Source organism: Onychomys torridus, chromosome 1 (genome assembly GCF_903995425.1).
Source record: "Onychomys torridus chromosome 1, mOncTor1.1, whole genome shotgun sequence".
NCBI classification, from domain to species: Eukaryota; Metazoa; Chordata; class Mammalia; order Rodentia; family Cricetidae; genus Onychomys; species Onychomys torridus.
The window spans coordinates 172244810-172267341 of record NC_050443.1 but is presented as its reverse complement, the minus strand read 5'-3'; the positions used below and the strand labels follow the sequence as shown (position 1 = coordinate 172267341).

The following is a 22532-nucleotide window of genomic DNA, read 5'->3' as shown; positions in this document are numbered from 1 at the left end:
ACCAGAGATGAGGTCTACACACTGGTGAGGGTAAACTTTTGAAGAATTCATATCTAATTCAACAATTGTCTATTTGAAACTCTCTTGCCCACATTTCAATATTTTGGATTTTTCACTAAATTTTCCAAGGTGCATAACAAGTGGTAAGTCATAAATACTCCTTCCCAAACAGATTCAGAACACGTCATACAGCTAATGTCATTAAAAAAAAAAATCAACATTCTACCTAAAAATATGAGCTGATGTTAAAAGTTGATTGAAAACAAAACACTAAATTAATGTTAATCCAAAGTCACTAAGTGGCGGTTTTTCTTCCTTTTAGAAAAGTTTTCCTCTGTTCAAGTTACCACACAAGTTTATAATCATCAGAATGATCTACTACTCTGTAAACTGAAATTCCAAAGACAACAGCCTCTCTAACAAAAACTTTATAAAGAATAGAACACAAGGACTTGTATCTTAGCTCAAAAAACAAAAAAAAAAAAAAATGAAGCTTTGAAAACTGATGATTTTTGTCTTAAGCACTTGAAACCAATTTAGGAACAAGCAAATGCTACTGACTAATGGGATAAACGCACTAAAATTAAATTAAAATCAGTGTCTTACTACATGCAAAACAGAGTATGAACAATTTTACATCATTACTTTCTGAACCTGCCCTTTAATTCTTATTTAAAAACTCAATATTGCCAGGTGCAGTGGGGCACACCTTTATTCACAGCACTCGAGACAGAGGCAGGCAAAGCTTACTTACTCTACACAGTAAGTTCCAGGCCAGCCAAAGACACTCAGTGAGACCCTGTCTCAAACAAACAAACAAAAATAAAAACAAACAAAAGAACCATCTCAACCACAATGCTTACAGCCTACTTTCTTCTGGTCAAACTTAGGAATGGGTCAATATTCTTGCAGATGCTACACTCATTCACGCTTGCTTCTTTCTTCTTTTCTCCATAAGGGTTGTGCGTAGCAAGCAGGAACATGTAGTCAATACATTTATTGATCAACTATGTAATGATACTGTACTTATGTCATTCTCACGCCACCTTCAAAGCAATGTGAGAGATTTTCTTTATCACAGTTCTCCATTTGAAGACAATGGGAAGGCTCACAGGTGTCTAGCTTGCCAAAGGCCAACTGCAATAGAAATCAGATCTGCCTAATGTCAACAGCTATCCTTTTAGCCACACATGATGGCTCCTGGCTATAATGCCAACACTCAGGAAGCAGAAGCAGGTTCTAAACCAGTCTGAGCTGCAGAGTGAGACCTTATCTGAAAACACAGGTGTCAGAGTCTGTGCTTATGTGTTCATGCTTACAGAGAAAACATTTCACATACTGAGCCATCTTCCCAGTCTCAAAATACATTTTAATAGCTAAAATTCTCAAATCACAAAACTAGACTTTAAAACACTAACATTTCTAACATGACAGATTTACTATGCCTTATGTAATAGCCCACTTAGCAGAAAATAATGGAAAATTGGGGTCAAAAGTTCTATAATCTACTTCACTCAAACAAATGATCTAAAACATTTCCTTTGCTTTGGAGGAGTGCAACTGTTTCTCATTTAAATACGTTCCTTAAAAAAAAAAAAAAAAAAGGTCAAGGCAGCCAAATTCATTCAGTTTGAATTTTGAATTTTCAATATAATGTTCCCAAACATGTCAGAAACATTTACCATATACACGACTTGCTTCAGTGGTAAGCATATGAAATTGGAACAATACACAAAAGATCAGCATGGCTTTTTGTTAAGAAAACAAGTTCATGACAAGTTCCAGTACACACACACACACACACACACACACACACACACACACACACACACACATCCAATTCAATGAAAGAGTTAAAAACTGAAGGGAAAGCTAGGCACTATTTCCTGAAAAGAAACCTCTAAGTCCAAACAACTGAGGTCGCCCTGTACAAACCCTGCTCTAGGCAAGGTCAAGTGGAACTGTCAAGTAAGCCCTCAGAATAGAGCTGCACCAGGAGCTCCCTTCTCAACACAGCAGGCAGAGAGCACTGGACTGCAAAGTGGGCATCCAGCAGTGAGCCACACAGTGCCTCACAAGACACTTCATAATCATTGAGGCCTCGCCTCTGCTCAGAGAGGAGAGAGAGCCTTGGGATTCTGGACTCTCCTGTTCTTTACTTCCTTTTCTCCAAATTTGAAAGTTTCAAAGACTTCTTGCTCCTGTCACTATAAACCTCAAGTAAAAGGTAAACCTTTAGCAGCCAAAAAAACTTGGAAGTCCAGGAAGTGAGACATGGAGGCAGACGTCAGCTGGCCACCACCCCCTGAAGATCCCTCCCTTCCCTTGATTCTCAAATTCCCTTCCCTCTACCAAATCATCTGTCCAGCTTGGGTGGAGGGCCCCTCCAATTGTGAAGTCCATGATTCCTCATTTATAATAATGGCCAGAGGTTCTGGGCCCCTATCTCAATCTAGAAACTTGAAGATTAAACATAATTATTGTTGCAAAACATAGACCTTAGTTTTTAAACTATTTGTTCTTTCAAGATAGTTCTGGCTGCCTTGGAACTCATTTCATAGACCAGGGTGGTTTCGAACTCACAGAGATCCACCTGCCTCTGCCACCTGACTGCTGGGATTAAAGGAGTACCACCATCACTGGCTAAAACTATTTTTTGAAATCCACCAAATATGGGTTATTATTTAGAGTGTGAGTGTAAAGTAACTGCAATGAAACTCTCACTTCCAAACTCTCTGCCTTGAGCAGAAGGGAAGGGAGGAAAGGAAATTTCAACAGAAAGAGATAACAGATGGAGTATCTTGTTGACGACCTCCCCAGGCTATTCTGAGACCAAATCTAGATTGACTTCTTATGTAGCAATATATTGGACAGGTGTAAGCAGGAGTCTTGATTCAGAAACTTAAAAGTAAATAAAGAAAAACATTTCTAGAAAGATGCACAAGGGATATTTAAGCCATTTAGCTTAATTATTGTTACCTGATATGGAGTAACAACTTTTTACTGTTAAACTCTTGTGCCTTACAGACTTTGATATCTATTTCTTACTCAAAATAATTTTAAATTCTTTAAAATGAAATTGACTTTACAAAAGTTTGGTTAAAATATGAAGTTTAATTTAAACTTAAATAAATCTTGTTTTTTAAACACTTGGGTACCTTTTATATATTTTATGCTCATAAAATATTTTAAATTTTATGAAGAATGTTTTTGGATAAACAAGTTATTCCAAACATTTTTTTAAAGATTTATTTTATGTATGTGAGTCAAAGTACCACATGTGTGCAGTGCCTATGGAGGCCAGAAGAGGGCATCAGACTCCTCGGAACAGAAATAACAGATGGTTCTGAGGGCTATGTGGGTGCCAAGAATTGAATTCAGGCCTTCTGCAAGTGCAACGGAAGCCTTTCTAATACCAAAGCCATGGCTTCTGTTTACCTGCTCATGTCTAAATGCCTCTAAGCTCAATTCTGCCAGCACCCATTCCCTTCATTGCCATATTTGTAACACCAAATCTCTGGCACATTCTATTATGGCTTTCACCAATGAAAACAGGTTTTACTGGACTTAAATCTAAATTTCCTACAATACCACCCCAAACTCTCAATACAAGAGTGCTCTCAATCTCACTGCTTCCACTTTCCCTCTCTCCCACTACATCCACCCCAGAGTTTCATGTGGCTTTGGGATTCTACTATCTTGGCTGATACTTACCTTCCTCCCTAGTAGCTAAAATCCTGATGGACCTATCAGATTCAAATCAAAGGCCACATTCTCCTTAAACAGGTCTCTCCTCAACAGGATAAACAGCCCTTCTCTGCCTGCCATTCCTTTTCCTTCTTTCCTTTACTTGGATATGATACTGTAACTCAGGGTCACCTGGCACTCACTATGTAGCCACATGGCCGGTACTTTGTGGCAGTCTCCCTGCCTCGACTACTGGAATGACAGAAGTGAGCCATCATGCCTGGATGTACTTCCTTTACTCTTGGCATGGAATAATTCTCAGGTTGGAGTTGGAGTCATAGTCATCAATTAACATATTCCTCTTTTCTATAAAGTTTCATTCTAATATAGATTATTTTTTTCTAAAATAAATTTAGGGAGTTATTTTTATGCTGTCTGAAGTATGTCTTGGCAAAAAAAAAAAAAGAACATTAGACGGCATGGTTGCATACATCTACAATCCTAATATATAGGAGATTAGGGCAAGGGGATTGAGAATGAGACCGTGAGAACCTGTCTCAAAAAGGGGTACTATGTGCTAAGATTATAGCTCAACTGATAGAGTACTTTCCAAGCATGATAAAGCTTCAATCTCCAGCACCACACAGAACTGTGTGTAGTGGCATACCCCTGTAAATCTAGAGGCAGAAGAATCAGAAATTCAAGGTCATGTTCAACTAAATGGTAAGCTGGAGTTCAACCTGGGCCACATGACACCCTAAAAGAACTCAAAATAGTAGTAATGCTTGTAGTAACAGTGGTGGTGGTGGTAATATATTAATAAAAATTAAAATATTAATATAGATGGTATAGAATATGACAAAGTAAAGAATCTTCTCATGTACTTTCTAAACAAGTTATCTTCAATTGTAATATTTTTCAGTAGCTAAGTATCATCTTGGGCTTGCCAGAAATATTATAAATTGAGTGCTCCATATCCTTTAATTATAGGCATGGAAAACACAAATCATCTTTATTGACTTAGGACCTCACAAACATAAATAAGCTGGCTCTGCTCCCCAAAGCCCACAGAACTGATAATCATTGAGCTTTCTTTTGCTTAGCTAGGTCATCCCTAGAAAATGGGCATTCAAGAGACTCACTCATGACTTCCCAAGAACACCTCTTGATTTCTATTTGTATGCACAAAGCTTCTTAACCTCTTTAAGCAAAGCAAGCTAAACCAGGTTGGTTGTGGGAGAGCAGTGCTGTTTCAGAAATAAGGGTCACATCAATTGTTAGTTGGTTTTTATGAATGTACACAATACACATTTTCCTGATACTTTTTTAAAAACTGAGGTATAATCCAAGTACCATTAAGTTTGTTCTTTCAAATTATCTATTTTAGAGGCTTTTAAATACATTCACAACATTGTAGTGGGTAGCCATTCCAGCACTGGCCTGGAAGTTCCAACCCCCATTGAGGCTTCGGTAATGATCACACCCACAAGGCGGGGCGGAGGAGGAAGCAGAAGACCCAGGATCGAGAGGAGGTCTCTCTTGGTTCTGGGACGCTGGACACTGGAGGTAGACCAAGCAGAGTTCTCCAGAGAATACCGCCAGACCCTACAACCTATCCCTTCATTTGTAAGTTATCCCACAAAATAAACCTCCTTTTAACTATGTGGAGTAGCCTTAATAATTTCACCAATACAACATTGCAACCTTCACCACTATATAGTTCCAAAACATTAGCACTCTAAAAGGAAGGCTGGTATATATCAAACTCAGTCCTTCACCTTCCTCTGCACCAGAATTTATTGTGAAAGTGGACCCATACAGCACGTGTCCTTTGAAGCCTGCTTCTTCACTTGCATAGGTTTATCTGTCTTAGCACTTCATTCTATCTTATGATGGAACAGTATTCCATCTTACATGAACACCACTCTATTTTATGACTGATTAGCATTCTACCCTGTGGATATATTGCCCTTACTTATCTGCTTATCAATTGTTAAATGTATGTTCAGCTGCCACTTTTGGGCTATTATAAATAATGCTGCTATGAACATGCTGTACTTTTTTTTTTTTTTTTTTTTTTGGAAACCTGTTTGTGTTCTCTTGAGTATATAGCTGTCAGAATTGTTGGGTCATAATGATAACTCTATTACTATTTTTAACCATGCTAACTGAGAAACAGCCAGGCTATTGAATTTATAATCACAAACATTCTTAAATGACAGTAGCAATGACAAATTTGTTTTTACTTTTAATTAAAATTATTTTACCTATAGACAAAATTGATATCCTTGGGTACCAAGTGTCATTAGAAGTTAAAATAAATTCGAAGTTTGGGTAAGGTAAATTAAAGGCCTTGAAAGCATAAGGATATATAATAGTATTTCAAGCCCTTACTACAATAAAATTTTTCTTCTAGTCATTAAAGGGATTGAGTATGCGTTCTTTAAAAAAAAGGGGGGGGGGAACCATGACAATTCTCAAACTTACAGTCAGCCTATAGCTAAGCACTGCCCTCCACCCATAGCGACTCCCAAATAAGTTTTGTCAACCAGAATGCTTTCAGATCAGGCTCCTGTTAATTACCCTTTCTCCAAACTTCTGAAAACTTCTGTTTGGACTGAAACTTCCGGATCAAGCTTGATTCTCCCCTCTTGTTTATACCCCACAAGCCAGTTATAAAATCCTGTTGATGCTACCCTTAAAATATACCTAGAATCCAACCTAATCTCACCACTTCTACCTGATGTATTCCTTGCCTAGCACTTCAGCAGTCTCCCTGTAGCCACACTTGCCTGCTATGGGCTACTCTCAAAACAGTCAAATTCACCTTTAAAAAAATACATGTCAGCTGAGCGGTGGTGGTGCACACTTTTAATCCCAGAGCTCAGGAGGCAGAGGCAGGCAGATTTCTGTAAGTTTGAGGCCAGCCTGGTCTACAAAGCAAGTTCCAGGACAGCCAAGGTTACCCAGAGAAACCCTGTCTCAAACAAAACAAAAAACATGTCAGACTGTCACATCTCTGCTCAAAACCATCCTGAGGCTTCCTGTTTCCCCCTTCTCCCATTTTGTTTCATCCATGCCAGCTATGTGGGCCTGGAGGGCTCTGGGCTTGTTCCCTCTGCCTGCAATGTTCTTCCTCACATATTCACACACAATCCTCTGCCTTCTTTTTACATCTCTGTTCATGTGTCACCTTCTCAGTGAGGGGGTGAACTGGTCATTCTATTTAAACTGGTGTTTATCCCCACAAAGTTCTGTTTATCTTCTTCCCTGTTCTACATTTTTCCATAACATGACATATATTGTATTCGTTTATTTATTTCTATTTGTTCCCACAAACACAGACTCTATTAGCTAAAAGGGTTTGTTTGCCTGTTTAGTTTACTGAATACTCAGCATTTAGAATAGGGCTAGCACATTACTAACTGCATAATAAATACTTGCTGAATGAATACAGGAACAAATGGAAGGAAGCATCAAGCTGGTCAAAAAAAAGGAAACCTAAACGGAGGCCACAGGAACATTTATGAGGGAAAACACTACTAAGCACAATACAATCAGGATGAGATCTGAAGCGCCATTTCTGGAAAAATACACCACAGCGCTTGTGAAGTTTGCTTTAGGAAAAGTTGCCCTCTTGGCTTGTCTCATTGTTATTGGAAAGGAGATGCTGCTGCCAAAGCCCCCCCCCCCACCCCAGCTCCTGAAGAATTCAAACTCCCAGAGTTGACGAGCTCCTAGAATGATGATATCCTCTTAGTGGACACAGAGACACACCACCAAGGACTTGCAGGGCATTTATTTGCCTTCTACTAGATCCATTTTCCTGACCTTCACACCAGACAATCAGAGGAGTCTCAGCTATCTCGCAACCAAAACCACTAACTAGCAAGATCTGTGTTCTTTGCACTGACCGACATACCACCTTCAAGAATCTTAAGATGCAGATTGGGGCCCTGCACATATTTTAACACACAGAACACCAAATATTTCTTCAAGTTATACTCTTTCTCAAGTAGTAAATTATAAGCATGGCCAAGTACAAGTGGAGACAATTGAGACATTCTAGAACAAAACAGAAAGTTATTCTACAAAAATTTTAAAATAGCTGTATCTCATAATATCACCAACTCACTCCACCCATCTATCTGCCCTCCTTAAATTATAGTAAGACACAACAGAACTATTCTCTAGTGTTCAACAAATAGAGATTCTTTTTTAAAAATACATGCCTCTTCCCCAAAGGAGGCTGCTTATTCAGTGTTGGGAATATTAAGGATTCCTAAAGTCTTCTGCTGATGCCAACTTTCTAAGCATTTTGACTTTCAACCATTTTGTAAGAATGTTCCTCTCAGGGCTGAAGAGATGGTTCAGCGGTTAAGAGCACTGATTGTCCTTCCAGAGGACCTGGGTTTGATTCCCAGCACCCACATGGCAGTTCATAACAGTCTGTAACTCCAGTTCCAGGGGACCCAACACCCATGGCAAAACACCAATGCACATAAGAAAACAAAAAACAAACCCTTCCTCTATCCTACTAGACCACTACATGCTCTTTTTTTAAATAATTTAATTTTACATATCAGCCATGGATTCCCCTGTCCTCCCCCCTTTTCCCCCCCCCCTCCATTCCCGCCTTCCCCCCAGCCCACTCCCCATTCCCATCTCCTCCAGGGCCAAGACTCCCCTGCAGATTCAGCTCAACCTGGTGGATTCAGTACAGGCAAGTCCAGTCCCCTCCTTCCAGGCTGAGCAAAGTGTCCCTGTGTAAACCCAGGTTCCAAACAGCCAGCTCATGCACTAAGGACAGGTCCAGGTCCCACAGCCTGGATGCCTCCCAAACAGTTCAAGCTATTCAATTGTCTCATTTATCCAGAAGGCCTGATCCAGCTGGGGGCTCCACAGCTTTTGGTTCATAGTTCATGTGTTTCCACTAGTTTGGCTATTTGTCCCTGTGCTTTTTCCAATCTTGGTCTCAACAATTCTCGCTCTTACAGTCCCTTCTCTTTCTCAACAATTGGACTCTTGGAGCTCCACCTGGGGCCCGGCTGAGGATCTTTGCATCCACTTCCATCAGTCATTGGATGAGCCACTACATGCTCTTGATGTGACTTGCTGCCATCTGCTATTGGGAAGAATAAATTTATTTAAAAAAAAAAAGAAAAGAAAAGAAAAAAGAATTTTCCTCTGAGCTCCATGAAAGTAGTGCTAATGTCTGTGTGATCTCCATTACTACCAGCACCACATGCCATATTCTGATACCACCTCCAGAGGAAAGTCCCCAGCACTGTTCTATGTTGTGACCTCCTAACACCTTACAGAAGAAGAGATTGTGAGCTACAATTAAAAAAAAAAAAATTATCATGCTATAGAAAAAAATTCATGGACAGAAATTCTCCAAAATCCTTTCTGGTGTTTCTAACCAGTAAAATCCTAACTTCCCTTTAGCCCCACTCTTACCCCCTTCCTAAATACCCTTTGTAGTTTTCTTTTCTATGGAATCTGTTTTCTGTGGCTGTCATTTGGCATCCAATACATACTAGCAAATAACATCTTTTATTCTGTTTCTATAGTTGCTGCTGACTTTTCCTTTCTTTTTTTTTCAAGACAGGGTTTCTCTGTAGTTTTGGGCCTTTCCTGGAACTCGATTTGTAGACCAAGCTGGCCTCGAACTCACAGAGATCTGCCTGCCTCTGCCTCCCGAGTGCTGGGATTAAAGGCATGTGCCACCACCGCCCAGCGACTTTTCCTATTTTTAACAGCAGAAGACAGAATCCCAAGGAGTTATGCTTTTCACAATCTATGGAGTTTTCTAAACGCTTATATGGTACAGCGTCAAACCTTAACATACAAAAGGGAAAAGCCAGCAGCAGCTCTAAAGTGCTGTTTTATAGCACGACTGTTGCTGAACTACAATGTCAGAAGGTTTTAGTTAGGGGCTGGAGAAATGGCTCAGTGGTTAAGAAACTGATATTGCAGAGGACCCAGGTTCAGTTCCCACATAGAACAGCCCGTAATTGCCTATAACTCCAGCTCCAGAGGATCTGACACCCTCTTCTGGCATTTGTAGGCACCACACGAACATGCACAAATCTACACACAGACACAATTTTTTTTTTTTTTAAAAAAAAGGAAGCTTTTAGTTATATCAAAACAATGATCTCCAACCTTCTAATAAGGATGTCTGTTAAGGGTTAATTATATAAAATAAACAAGAACAGCACACAAGTGTAAGCAAGTCATTTGTTTGTTTTTGAGACAGGTCCAATGTAGTAGTCCTGTCTAGCTAGGATGTAGACCAGGGTATTCTCAAACTCGTCACAATTTTCCTATTTTTGAACCTCAACTTTCCACATGCTGGTTTTACAGACATAAGCCACCACACACACAATTATGAATCTCTTAATTGAATGGCTCCATGAACTCAATAAAATATCAAATACAGATGACATACAGTGTATTATATTTAGTGGTGTGCAAAGTGTACTTGGTACGCATGAGATGTTCAGGCTATGGACATGGTCTATCTTGACCCTACTGCAAGTCCTCCCACCTAAAAATATTTAGGAGCAAGAAAAATACAGGGCTGGAGAGATGGCTCAGCATTTAAGAGAGTATACTCTTCTTGCAGAAGATCCCAGTTCAATTCCCAGTAGCCACATCAGGGAACTACCTGCATTACGACTGCCTTTAACTCCAGTTCTGGGGGGACCTGATGCCTCTTGCCTCCTCAGACACCTGTATTCATATTCATACACACACACACACACACACACACACACACACACACACACACACACAGATTAAAATAAATGATACATAAAAATAGAGACAACTAACAAACCCCTAATTTTCTTTTCCTTACCATAATCAGTCCAGCAGAAACCTGTAAAGTAACTCACCCTCCCTTCCCAGGAAGTCATATATTTAGGCACAGTTTCTATGGCATGTGAAACAACTTATTTCATGGCTAAATAAACTCTTCATGTTGGCTTAAACTAAAAGAGCAAAAGGAACAAACAAACAAATAGTACAGAAAAAAATAGAGAATACTTCAAAATCTACTTCATGAATACTTCCTGATCCTAGTGAAAATTCAATCCTGTTTACCCATCTGTTCACTCATTTAAAAGAAAATATTTTCCAATGAAGACAAGAAATATAATCTTGGTTCAAAGGGCATGTGTAAACCTATGAACATCACAACATGGTGTTTGGGGACAGTTTTGAGTGCCTAAAACAACTCCTGATTGTAATCTTATATGAAAGGTATACTAAACTTCAGATATATGTAATGCTTTATCATGATTCTGGCAGTTTTTAAGGGCTGATAAAAATGGCTACCTAATTAGTTATATAACAAATATAGAACAATTCTTACAGTAACAATTAGTTATATAATGAATATAGAACAATCAAGGGTATTCTTAGTGTAACAATTTCAAAGCTTCTTTTCAGTTCTTACTGTTAAAGTTCCTTCTCATCTGGCTATGACAGGTTTGTCCCAGGTAGCCTCTACTGACCTATAACAGTTTTTTACTAAAACCAGCTTTATCTACACCTGCTACTACAGTTTCAGCAAGACAGGAAAACAAAATGAAAAACCTAGAAGATAGTTAGAATACATTAGAAAGAAAAACAAACCACTAAACAAACAAAACCCCCTGGAGTCGGTGAGTTTGTAGGAATCACTGCTTTGACATGAGACCAAATTAATAAAAAAAAAAAAAAAAAAGCATAAGGGAGAGCTTCAGTACTATTTGCTGGAGCCATCAACAACCAGACCTACTAATAAAAATACCTCAAAAATAAATTTGTTTACCACATAGTTTATTAATTTCACCAGGGCTAGACTGTTTTTAATATCAATCCAACAACTTCTTGTGGTTCTTCTTTCCCATGCATTCCAACAAGTGCTGAATTAGTTCTTCATTGTGTGTTCAGGCCTCCTGCTGGGAAACATAATTAAAATGAAGCAGGCAACAATTCCACTTGTTACTAAGAGCTTTTCAAATCCTCCAAATGAGGCAAGGCCTGGTTTCTCCAGAAACTGCCTGAGTTCTGCAAGGAAAATGGAGATGCTGCTCAACTTAATGCTGGCCATTCAGTAGATGGCACTCTTCTCTTTGGGGTCAAATTAAACAAGCTCTGGGAGGCATGTGCTGTGACATTCAGGTGTGATAGATACAAAGCAGAGACTCCTTCAAAGCACTTAACTGATAGTTAAATTCCTCCTGCCCAAGGGTGCTTTCCTAGCATGTACAAAGCCCTATAAAAAGCACAGGGAAGTTGAGATTATCATATACATCAAATGCAACATACAATCACTAACTCAAGTGACTACTAAGTAATCAGTTTCTCAGAGCCTTTACTATGGCAAGCAAGTACTATTTTCCTATTCAGGCATAAAATGTCCCATTCCTATTCCATTTAGTGGTAGTGGTCATAGTATCTACATGGCTGGTGACTAAGTCCTTGTCTATGATTATTAATTAGGGTGACTAATGACTGCAGAGTATTTAGGGAACTATGATTGTATCATTATCAACATTTACTAAGACAAAGAACACACCAGTTTCAACACTAACTGAAAATAAGCTTTGGGGGCTGGAGTGATGGCACAGTGGTTAAGAGCGCTGGCTGCTCTTCCAAAGGGCCCGGGATCAATTCCTAGTGCCCAGGTTCAATTCCTAGTGTCCAAATGGCAACTCATAACTGTCTCTAACTCCAGTTCCAAGGGGTCCGATACCTTCACACAGATATATATGCAGGCAAAATTATCAATGTACATAAAATAAAAATAAATTGTTTTTTTAAAAACAAACTAAGCCTTGATACCTACTTAAATAGACCAAACATTTTGATACAAAGCCACTGCAGATCTGGTTTTGTAAAAATAAAATACGTTTAAAGCAATGTAAATTTCTCATTCACTGGTGATATTTCACTTTAATGGCTCCTGGGGCCAGGAAGATGGCTCAGTAAGCAAAGGTGCTATCCAAGCCTGAGAGCCTGAGTTCAATCCCAGTACCCACAGGAAAAGCCCTGGGGGAAGGATGGGGGGAGCGGAGGGTGTGTGTGTGCATATTTGTAATCCCTGCCCTGAAGATGGAAACAGGAAGATCCTTGGGGCTCACAGGCTGGCCAGCCAGCCTAGCCTATTTGGCAAAGCCCATTTAATTCCTAGTGTGAGACCTTGCCTACAAACAAACAAACAAACAAACAAACAAACAAGGTAGACAGTTCCTGAGCAATGACACCTCAAGTTGACCTCTGGCTTCCATATTCATATACACATATGTGCATACGAACATGTGTAAATACATGCAGGTGTGTGTACACACACACAAAAATGGTTCCCAACTGTTAGGTGATGAGCGAGGTTTTCAGAGACCTATCGGTGAGATTTCAAAAGCAAGTCAACTGTGGAAAGGGAAGAAACTCCTCCTAGTGTAACCTCCAGCTGGAAGCTGATCTGCAGCAATTACATAGGAATCAACCTAGAAAAAAGCGACCTTTCCCTAGGAGAGAGAACACTGCGCTGACGACAAAAGTCCTAAGCGAAAGGCAAGGCAGCACACTATTCTAATGCTTAGGAAAGAGAAGAGTAGCCAGGCGGTGGTGGTGCACGCCTTTAACCCCAGCACTTGGGAGGCAGGCCAGCCTGGTCTACACAGTGAGATCCAGGACAGGCACCAAAACTACATGGGAAAACCCTGTCTCGAAAAAAACAAACAAACAAAACAAAACAAAACAAAACAAGATGGGGGGGGGGATTGTACTCTCTTCCAATCTCTTCCCTTTCCACCATCAATCTGTCCCAAGCCCATGAGCAGCAACGAAGTCCCACTCATCAAGCTCTAATGCCTAATCACAACTCCACGTAAGGTCCCACTACTGCCTTTTCCCAACCGCTTCCTTGGCTATTTCACTGGCATTATAGAATTTTTTTCCATGAATAATTAGAAAGTGAAAATAGAAGAGTCATGAAGCTAACAGTTATTGATTTCATTTCTAAAGGATTAAAAGTAGTGTTTTTCAAAGTTCCATGGGGTGGGTAACCCTAAATATATTTCTTTAGACATACCAAGTAAGCCTAACTATCTCTTCCATCAAGAGATGGAGTAAATTCACCTTTCAGCTGCTATTCAATTTTCCCATTAGAACCAAAGTTGAGAATTCTGTATGGAAAAGAAAGAAACAGTATCCTTGCACAGAATGAGTGCAGCCCCTGTGGAAGAACTCTACACTAACACTGATGATGAGGACAATGATGACAAATTAAAGACATATACCCAAGATCGAGGAAACTTCTCCAACCTGAATGACTGCTATATTGTTGGGAATTCCAGCTTAATAGCAGGTAATTAGCCAACAGCCCTTAGAGTTGAGTGGAATAAGCTTACTCATGTCTGTGCAGCCCTCTCCATTTTCATATAAGGGCAGTATTTCTTGGTTGGAGATGGAGAATAAAATATCACAAAATAAATTTAAAGGGATGGCTAAAACAATAAAATAACAAGCTCATGCATATTATTCAGAGTTAAGTTCTGTTTGTAAATCAATGTTTGCTTTGATATCTATTTGCCTTTAATGCATAATGTAAACATTAAAATTATTTTACAGGAGCTAATCTTACCTCACCAACTCCGTAGCTTCCAAATGCAAGCGACTTCCTATATGCTTTGCTGCTCTACCATTTGATTTGCTCTTTCTGTTCAGCTACAGTCCACTGCCCCTCAAAAAACAAACTTTATAACCTGATATCCAAACTATAGTCTCGTTTAAGGAAGTAACATTCCTAAATGTTGGCCAATGTGCTTCCTACATACCAGTACCTTCACTACCAGTTTCGGGGAATCTGAAACCCAGATTTCAAAGTTCATCTTATATCAGTAAGTCTTCACACTTCCAGCTAAGCTTTAACTAAAGCTGACTCTGAAAAAGGTGTAAACGTATAAGATAATGATGTGGGTCCTTTTGAAAGGTTCCATTTAGACCCAGCCTCTGTATAAAGCTCTATGTTGAGCCTATTCACGTTTATTTTAGCACAGTTAAAATTAATCTATGCTACCCTTTCAAGATGCAAACTTTCAAACACTGTCTTTTTAAAATCAAAGACTAGGGCTAGAGATGTGACTCAGCTAGTGGAGTGCTTACCAATAGGCACAAGCCCTTAGGTATGAACCCTAGCACCATAGACGTGTGTGTGGTAGCATGTACTTCTAATCCCAGCACTCCAGAGGTAGAGGCAGGAGGATTAGGCGTTCAAGAATGTCATCCTCAGCTACATAGTGGTTTTGAGACCAGCCAGAGCTGCATGAGACTGTGTCTCAAAAAGATTAAGTTTTGTCTGTTTTATACTTTTTGTTGATCATGATCATTTGGGACCGTCAGATAATTCTGAAATCCAGAATCATTCTTCAAGGCTTCTAGCATGCTCTTCACTAAGTGTAGTAAGTAATGTCCTAGAAGGATGAAAGGGGTTTTCACTGAGACTCTGAGTCTCATTATCTATGCATACACCAAAGCTTTAGGGTAAGTTAAATAGTATCCTTATAACATTCAAATATGCTTTCAGCTGCAAAATTAATTAAATCTTGAACTTTGAGACTTGTATAGCTACAAAGACCAACATTATTATTAAGACACATGAAGTAAAACAAAATAAACTGCAAGTCTCTTTTTCTTACTTAATAACTTTTCATTGCTGGTACTCAGTAAACATTTACTAGATGAAAACCAGGGAAATTCATTAATTTTACCTGAAAAATAACAGAATTCCAAATAGACGCACACACACAAACACATAGGCCCCCTATAATTTACTGTCTCCAAACGAAATAATTGCAGCATATCTTACTTATTTTAGAGGGATACATTCCAAGACTCCAGTAAAAGTCTGAAATTACTGGTATATGTATTCTATGTTATTTTTAGATAATGTTTTATTTATAAATTAGACACACCAGGAATAACAATAATTATAAAACATAGTATACTGTTATAAAGTTATTTTAAACTTAAAATTGTTCATTTCTGAAATTTTCTACTTAATATTTTTAAACTATATTTGACCAGAAACCACTGAAATCCTGGAAAGCAAAACTGCAAATAACTGAGAACTATTCTATATGCATCTAGCAGATAATAACAAACTTCTTCCAAATCATAGTCAGTGTGAGTATTCTCACATGTGTACTTCAGAGATTTAGTACAGATAGCCACTACAGAAAATCTGAAACGGCCTTGGCTTTCAGCCAGGGAATTAAACCAATGACAAAACCCAAAGACCTCCTAACAATTCCAACCTTAAATACTTGGCATGGACCCTAAGTTCAGACCATAGCACATTAATGTAAGAGACAAGAAGAAAGCACTAAAGCATTCATTTTGAATCTCAGTTACGTGACTCAGTCTGTGATTGTTCAGCAACTGTCAAATTGGACTTGAATAATTTCACTTAAGCTTACGGTTAAAAGGAAAGAAAGCATTATTGATTAGACATGTTAAGTTTTCCTAATCAAATTCTACATGGCTAATTTTTCCAAAGGAGTGTAAAATAGCACTATTAATTATGGCAGAACCAGACTAGCAACTTGTGCACATCTTTTGGACAGTCTACACTTCCTTTACTTAATATATTTATTTTAGCATTTCCCCCTTAACATCAAGTTATCAGCAAGGGGCATATCAGCTCTCTTTAATAATTCTAAACATAGCTTGAGTAGCTCCTAATTTATAATTACTCTGTTTGATATACCAACAAGTTATAAAAACTATTGCACATCATTGAGTAAAACTCACATTCATTCCAGAAAAGTATTATTGATTTAAAAAAGGTGAGAAAGAGTAAAGTGTACAACATAATTTCTCATTCACCTTTAATCACTGACTAAATCTTACATTCTGAAAATACCCTCCTATCACGTAAAATAAGTATTTTCAGGGGTCATGTGATCATCTATGTCATATGCCAAAACTTTATCAAACATTTCCTGATATGACACATGCAAAAAGCTGCACTGTATGTAAGTCTCATAACCAAGTATCTAAAGAACTCCTTAAACTATGTTTAACATTCTAAATAGATAATTGCTGGGGGTTTTTTGCCTTTAAAGCAACTATCACCAACACGCCAACACTTCTGGCCAATTTCAAAGTAGCAAAGACTGAATTCTCTTTAAAAAGGTAGAAAAATTAAAAAAAAAAAAAAAAGGTGCCCCCACCACACACACTTTACTCCTCAGTAAAGTTAATCTGATCAATTAAAGGAAAAAAATGAGTTCCCGTGCAAGTACGTACAACGCAAAGGTGATTTAGCTATAAAATCTTTCCAGAAGTGCTCGAAAAGAAACAACCCTATCAATGAGTCAGTCCTATACCTTAAAAACACAGGTCAAGGAACTTCATTTTAAAAAGACACATTGCACTGTACTTGTACTCAGTAGAATTCTCCTAAGACCCAAATCAGTACACTTTCAGTACGCTGTAGATGGGAGTCCATTCTAAGGGCAACCATTTCACATTGCTCACTCTAAAATTTTCATAGTTCATCATAAAGAACTCACACATGTTTATGTAGCTCATCCCAGGCCCGAGTCTTATCGATTCCTTCCCGAGCCTTGCTCCTAATCCTCACCCAAAGCCTCTTGGCTGAACTAAATCCCACACCACTCTAGCAAAGTCAATCTACGAGCACATGTGCCAAGGATATTTAGTGGTTTTCCTTACACTACCAGTTTAAACCGGCACCTACTTGCAATTAAATCTCTGCAACAAAAAAGTTCACCTGAGGCCATTCTTAACCATTTTAATAGAGGCCTGGTTTATACTACCTGCCGTGGCCTTGCCTCAACTATTACATACCTCCAAAGAGGTTGGAAGAGCCCCAAACAGCAGGAAACCAAACCTGCAGCCAACTCGGTTGTCACCCCAACAATGAAGACTACATAGCACGTATGCTTGAAAGGGTATAGCGTGAGCGTGTGCGAGCGTGAGCGTGTGTGTGCTCTGGGGAGGGTTATCCTGATTAGAGTGGTTGAACAATTTCAACTTGTGACTGAAGTTTCTTAAACCAGGAGGATTAAAAACCAAACAAATCAACACGGTCTCCTTCACCTTTTCCAAGCGCGGGAACCTCCCACCGTCCTCACGCGCACCTTCGGGGTCAGCAACCCCACGCCGTCCCGGGGGTAGCCAGGGAACTCCCGGGAGAACCGCGGCCCTCTCTGCGGACCCCGAGATCCGGCCTCGCACCGCCGCACCCGGACCCCTCGTCCCCGGGTCTGCGCCCCTCGGCCCGCGCGGGGCTCGCCTCCCCGCCCCAGACACGGTTCACCTGAGGCCGCGCGGCCGGCCAGGAAGAAGTCCCCTGCGGACCCCAGCTCCCGCAGGATTACCTCGCAGCGCAGCCGGCTTTGTGCCCCCTCCTCCGCCACCTCCGGGCTGCAGCGGCCGCCGGGTCAGCCGCAGCCTCCTCCTAAGCAGCGGCGCTCAGCTCCCGAGGACAGGGCCGGGAGGGGAGGGGGCGTGGAGAGGGACCCAGACGCCGAGCCCCCGGCAGCAGGAAGCGGCGACACCTGGTCGCCGACGCGTCTGGCTCTCGCTGTTTCAAAACAGAACATTTAAACCCTTTCCTCTCCCTCCCGCCCCTCACCAGGGCGACCGTTACCGGCAGGCGCCTCACGCTCTGGCGGGACTAGCCGAACTACCCCCGAACGTCCTCGGCCCCGCCCCCCTGGGCCCCGCCTCCACAGGGCCTATGACTCCGCCCCCTACAGGCTGGGCCCTCATAGCCCCTAAGCGCCCGGAAGGCCCCGCCCCGAGGGTCCGAGCGCCTTGGCCCCGCCTGCCATAGGCCACGCCCCAGCGCCCTTGATCCGCCCCCTACAGTTTTGACCCTCCGAGCACGCCACTTCAAGGCCCCACCCCACAGGACCCGGGAACCCTGGTCCCGCCTCTCGTTAGGCCGCGCCCCAGCGCCCTCCGCTCCGCCCCGTACAGGCTCGGCCCTCGTAGCTCACGAGCGTGCCCCTGGCTCCGCCCTTCTGTTTCCCCACCCCCCGCCCCGGCGGCCCCCCTGCGTCCAGGCGCCGCTTCCAGTAGGCCACGCCCACAACGAGCTCTTGCGCTTCCCAGGCCACGCCCCCGGTGCCCCTTGCGATCTCTGGCCCCGCCCCTCGAGGCCCCCTTAGGGCTTCAAGCTCAGGATCTGTGCGGTGGGGGGCCTACGTGCTCCGCAGGCCGCGGGCCTGTTGCGGGGCGGCTGCCTGGCGTCTCTGCAAGGTCTTCCTCCCTCCGTGCTCCTCCGATCCGCTGCCGGAGAGGGCAACGATCCCGACAGAAACCCGATTGAAAGCGAGGGGGTTCCGCCTAGGAAACATCTGCCTTCCCCAGTCGGAACATGCTTCCCCCACCCAATGCGGCTGAACCTCAGCTTTCAGATTGAGCCTGTGCGGCCCACAGAGGCGCTGGGCGGCCCTACGGTTGGACCTCAGCACGTCTCCCACAGAAGGGGCCTCGATTTTCTTCTCAGCACATTTGCGTTTGGGGGAGTCTCCTGCCTCCACTCACTTCCACTGAGGGGCAGGGCAAGGGCCCTTAATTCATTTGGACCAGCCCAAAGTCTGCACTCCTGCTTTGGCCCCTTGCCTCTTAAACCTTCTGAGAGCTGACCTCTTGGGAGATGAAAAGTCTAGGCTCCGCCAGCAGCCTTTAAAATTAGTCTGAGGCCAGGCAAACTTTGCAACACTCATTTGCAGAGCTGGGGATCCCTCCACAGGTGACACTAGACTGCCACCCCCGCCTCCCAGACATGTTTCTCACTCCAGCCTATTCTCGAAATAGACCTCCAGGCACACGCTCTCCTCCGCCACCCACGACTTGCACACCCCTCCAGCACACAAGCCCTCGACTGCACGAATCCATCCTCAAGCACACTCCTCCAGCGCCATTCCTGGTCCCTAGGGTTAACCCCACCCTAACACACACAGCAAACTTCATTCTCCACCCTTATCTCTCGTCCTTTTCAAGGCACTGGCGACAGGCCACTTCATTTCCTTCCTCATCTGCAGGCTCTCTTCCCCCTCAAATACTTCACGCCAGCCCCCTCGTCTTCATCCCCTCTTTCTCTAAAAATGTGCTAATTAAAATGTAGTTTCCTCTGCCCACATATGAAGTGTGGCAAACGAATCTCATTCTTGGCACACACTGCAATTCATTTATCCCCCTTTTCTCTCTCCACTGGACTAAAGCTATAGAAATTTTACTCTGTCACTATCTCTCATTTTCTTAAAAAATCCTGACCATGCCTTATTATTTTTAAATTTTCCTCAACAATCGTGGGGTAGTCTTGCTAAGGCTTATGAAGAAAATGATATTTAGGAAACGCTCAGCCTGTCATTTTATTTGCCATTTAAAAATATCTGCAGTGTTTGAGAGAGATTGGGAGTGGCTGTGTTTTCTTTTAAAAAGATAAAAAAAATGCTTTGCATGCATCAAGGTTAGTCTTTTTATGCATAGCCAAAAAAAAATTACTGTAGGAGTACATATCATATAATAGTATCCACTACACAGGACGTGTGCCAGACAGAACTGTAGACCCCAACCCACCTCCAAAGGACGACAGATTCACATAACGTTTTAAGCATGGCTGATGAAGAGCGCGTTCCACGACCATTCCCTTTCCCACGGTTCCTGAACAAAACGGGTAAGAGATGTGCTTACCTGCAGACGATCCGAAGCTTCTTTGCGTGCAGGGGAGCCGACGTGCGTCTGTCTTCCCTGGCTAGGTGTGGATTCTGCAGTGCTGCACGGGAACCCACTGCAGCCGCGGAGCAGTGGCAGCGGCAGCGGCGGCAGCTGCTTCTCCCAATGCTGAGTAGTAAAGTGTGTGACTTAGAGACTCCACGGTTGCTGTGAGGCGCTTGCTTGGAAGAGAGGAGGCGGAATCTTTCTTAAAGGAATGGGTTTGGCTTTTCCTCTCCACTGTTGCTTCATCAGATGCAAAAAAAAAAAAAAAAAAAAAGGGTGGAATCAGGGAGTTTCTTTCTTAGACTGAGCAAAGCAGTACAGCTGTGGGAGGTCAAGGTTAAAATTAACCGCGAGAAGGGAGTGACAAGAGTGAGTCAATGAGAAATGCTGGAAGCACTAATTTTAAAGAGCCCTCTCTACTTCCAATATTGGGGCTAATTGCCAAAATAAAGCTGTGTGCCTTGAAACCGATCAGCAACTTGTGCTAATATTTAATTTCCAACCACTGTACTAAATAAACATAGAGAGGCTATTTAGTACTTACTACAAGTATGGAAGGAATAATGTAAACTTGATGTGTGTGCTGACACCTATAAATATACCTGAAAGTTCTAACACACACACACACACACACACACACACACACACACACACACATACATTTGGGGGTTTTTGTTTGTTTGTTTCTTTTGGTTTTTTTTTTTTTTTTTTTTTTTTTTTAAGACAGGGCCTTACCATATAGCCTTGGCTGGTTCGGAACTTGCTGCATAGACCAGGCTAGCCTCAAACTCACAGAAATCTGCCTGCTTCTGCCGCCCAACCGCTGTGATCATAGGTGTGTACCACTACAACCAGTTTGATACTGGCATTCAGTACCAGAAAATATTTTATTGACAGATTTCAATGTATACTTTTATGTCATAAAATCATAGTATTATATACAGAATAAAACATATCTAAAATAATTTTTGAAAATGATGGCAGGGTTACTATGTTATTGAGTGAAAATTCACAAGTTAGCAGAATTAAGAAACTTAAGTGGTTTTGTTTATTTTAAGTGCTTATAAATCTACTATTTAGATTATTAAAATGTACCCTGCCTGTCAGGAATCTGTATTATAGCCTCAAATTTTGTTTTTTAATATTCCTTCATCTAAGCACTGAGCATTTATTGCCCTATTCATCATACTGAGTATGGAAGAGCGGTCTACAAATAAAGAATAGATAAAAATACAGAAAATATTCTGCCATTGATTTTTCTTTCAATAGCTTTTTGGTAATAACCTGTATGGTATTGAACAAGTAACTATCACTTGGTTGTTAGGTCTCTATTTTGTAACATGTGAAAATTGGGTTGAAATTTCTACTAAAAGAATGCTAAACAGGAAATTGGTGGCACACACCTTTAATCCCAGCACTTGAGAGGCAGAGGCAGGCGGATCTCTGTGAGTTCCAGGGCAGTCTGGTTTATAGAGAGAATTCCAGGACAGCCAGGGTGGTTACACAGAGAACTCCTATCTCGAAAAACCAAAACGGAAAAACAATGCTAAAAGAGTCATTCCCAATTCCAAATAACAGTGACTTCATGGGATTCCAATATTTGTGTCGTTTAACAGGAGTGGAAGTGAGCCCCACTTTAAATTACTTTTCCTTAAAGTGTAGATTGAAATAAAACTTGAGAGCTGGGGATGTGATTGGTGGTAGAGTGCTTGCAGAGTGTGCATGAATGCTGGGTTTGATCCCCAGAGCTGGAGGGGTGGGTAGCACACTCCCACTGGAAGTAACACTCAGATTGTCCTCCCTCCTCATTGTGCGGAGGAGCTGGATGAACACCACCTCACCTTGCTGATATCTGCTAAATAAATGTACTTGGCCTTTATTTAAAAGCTGGAGCATCATCTGGTGAGTCGGAACTGATTGTAGAGTTCACCTGTTGTTTTCAGACATGGGAAACATAGAAATCCAGAAAAGTAAATCAGGACAGTGTTAGAGTTAATGCCGAGTGCCCATTCTTCACACACAAGTAAGGTGAGTAAATAATATCTATGAAAATGCATGGTTTCATACCTTCACTTTGGGGCCTTAACAGG

At 41.5% G+C, this 22532-nt stretch overlaps 1 protein-coding gene across 5 annotated transcripts in view; it reads right to left on the bottom strand.

The window, feature by feature from the left end:
• The window catches only part of Add3 (adducin 3), a 108193-nt gene extending 87544 nt beyond the window's left edge, over positions 1-20649 (bottom strand). For 3 of the 5 annotated variants that reach the window (XM_036172336.1, XM_036172320.1, XM_036172369.1), the window contains exon 1: positions 20416-20649. The gene's annotated coding sequence lies outside the window, so the exon portion shown is untranslated. Of the gene's footprint in view, positions 1-18089; positions 18394-20415 lie in introns of those variants that run through there. The other 2 variants (XM_036172342.1, XM_036172328.1) reach the window with 1 other exon arrangement.
• Positions 20650-22532: the final 1883 nt, after the last annotated feature.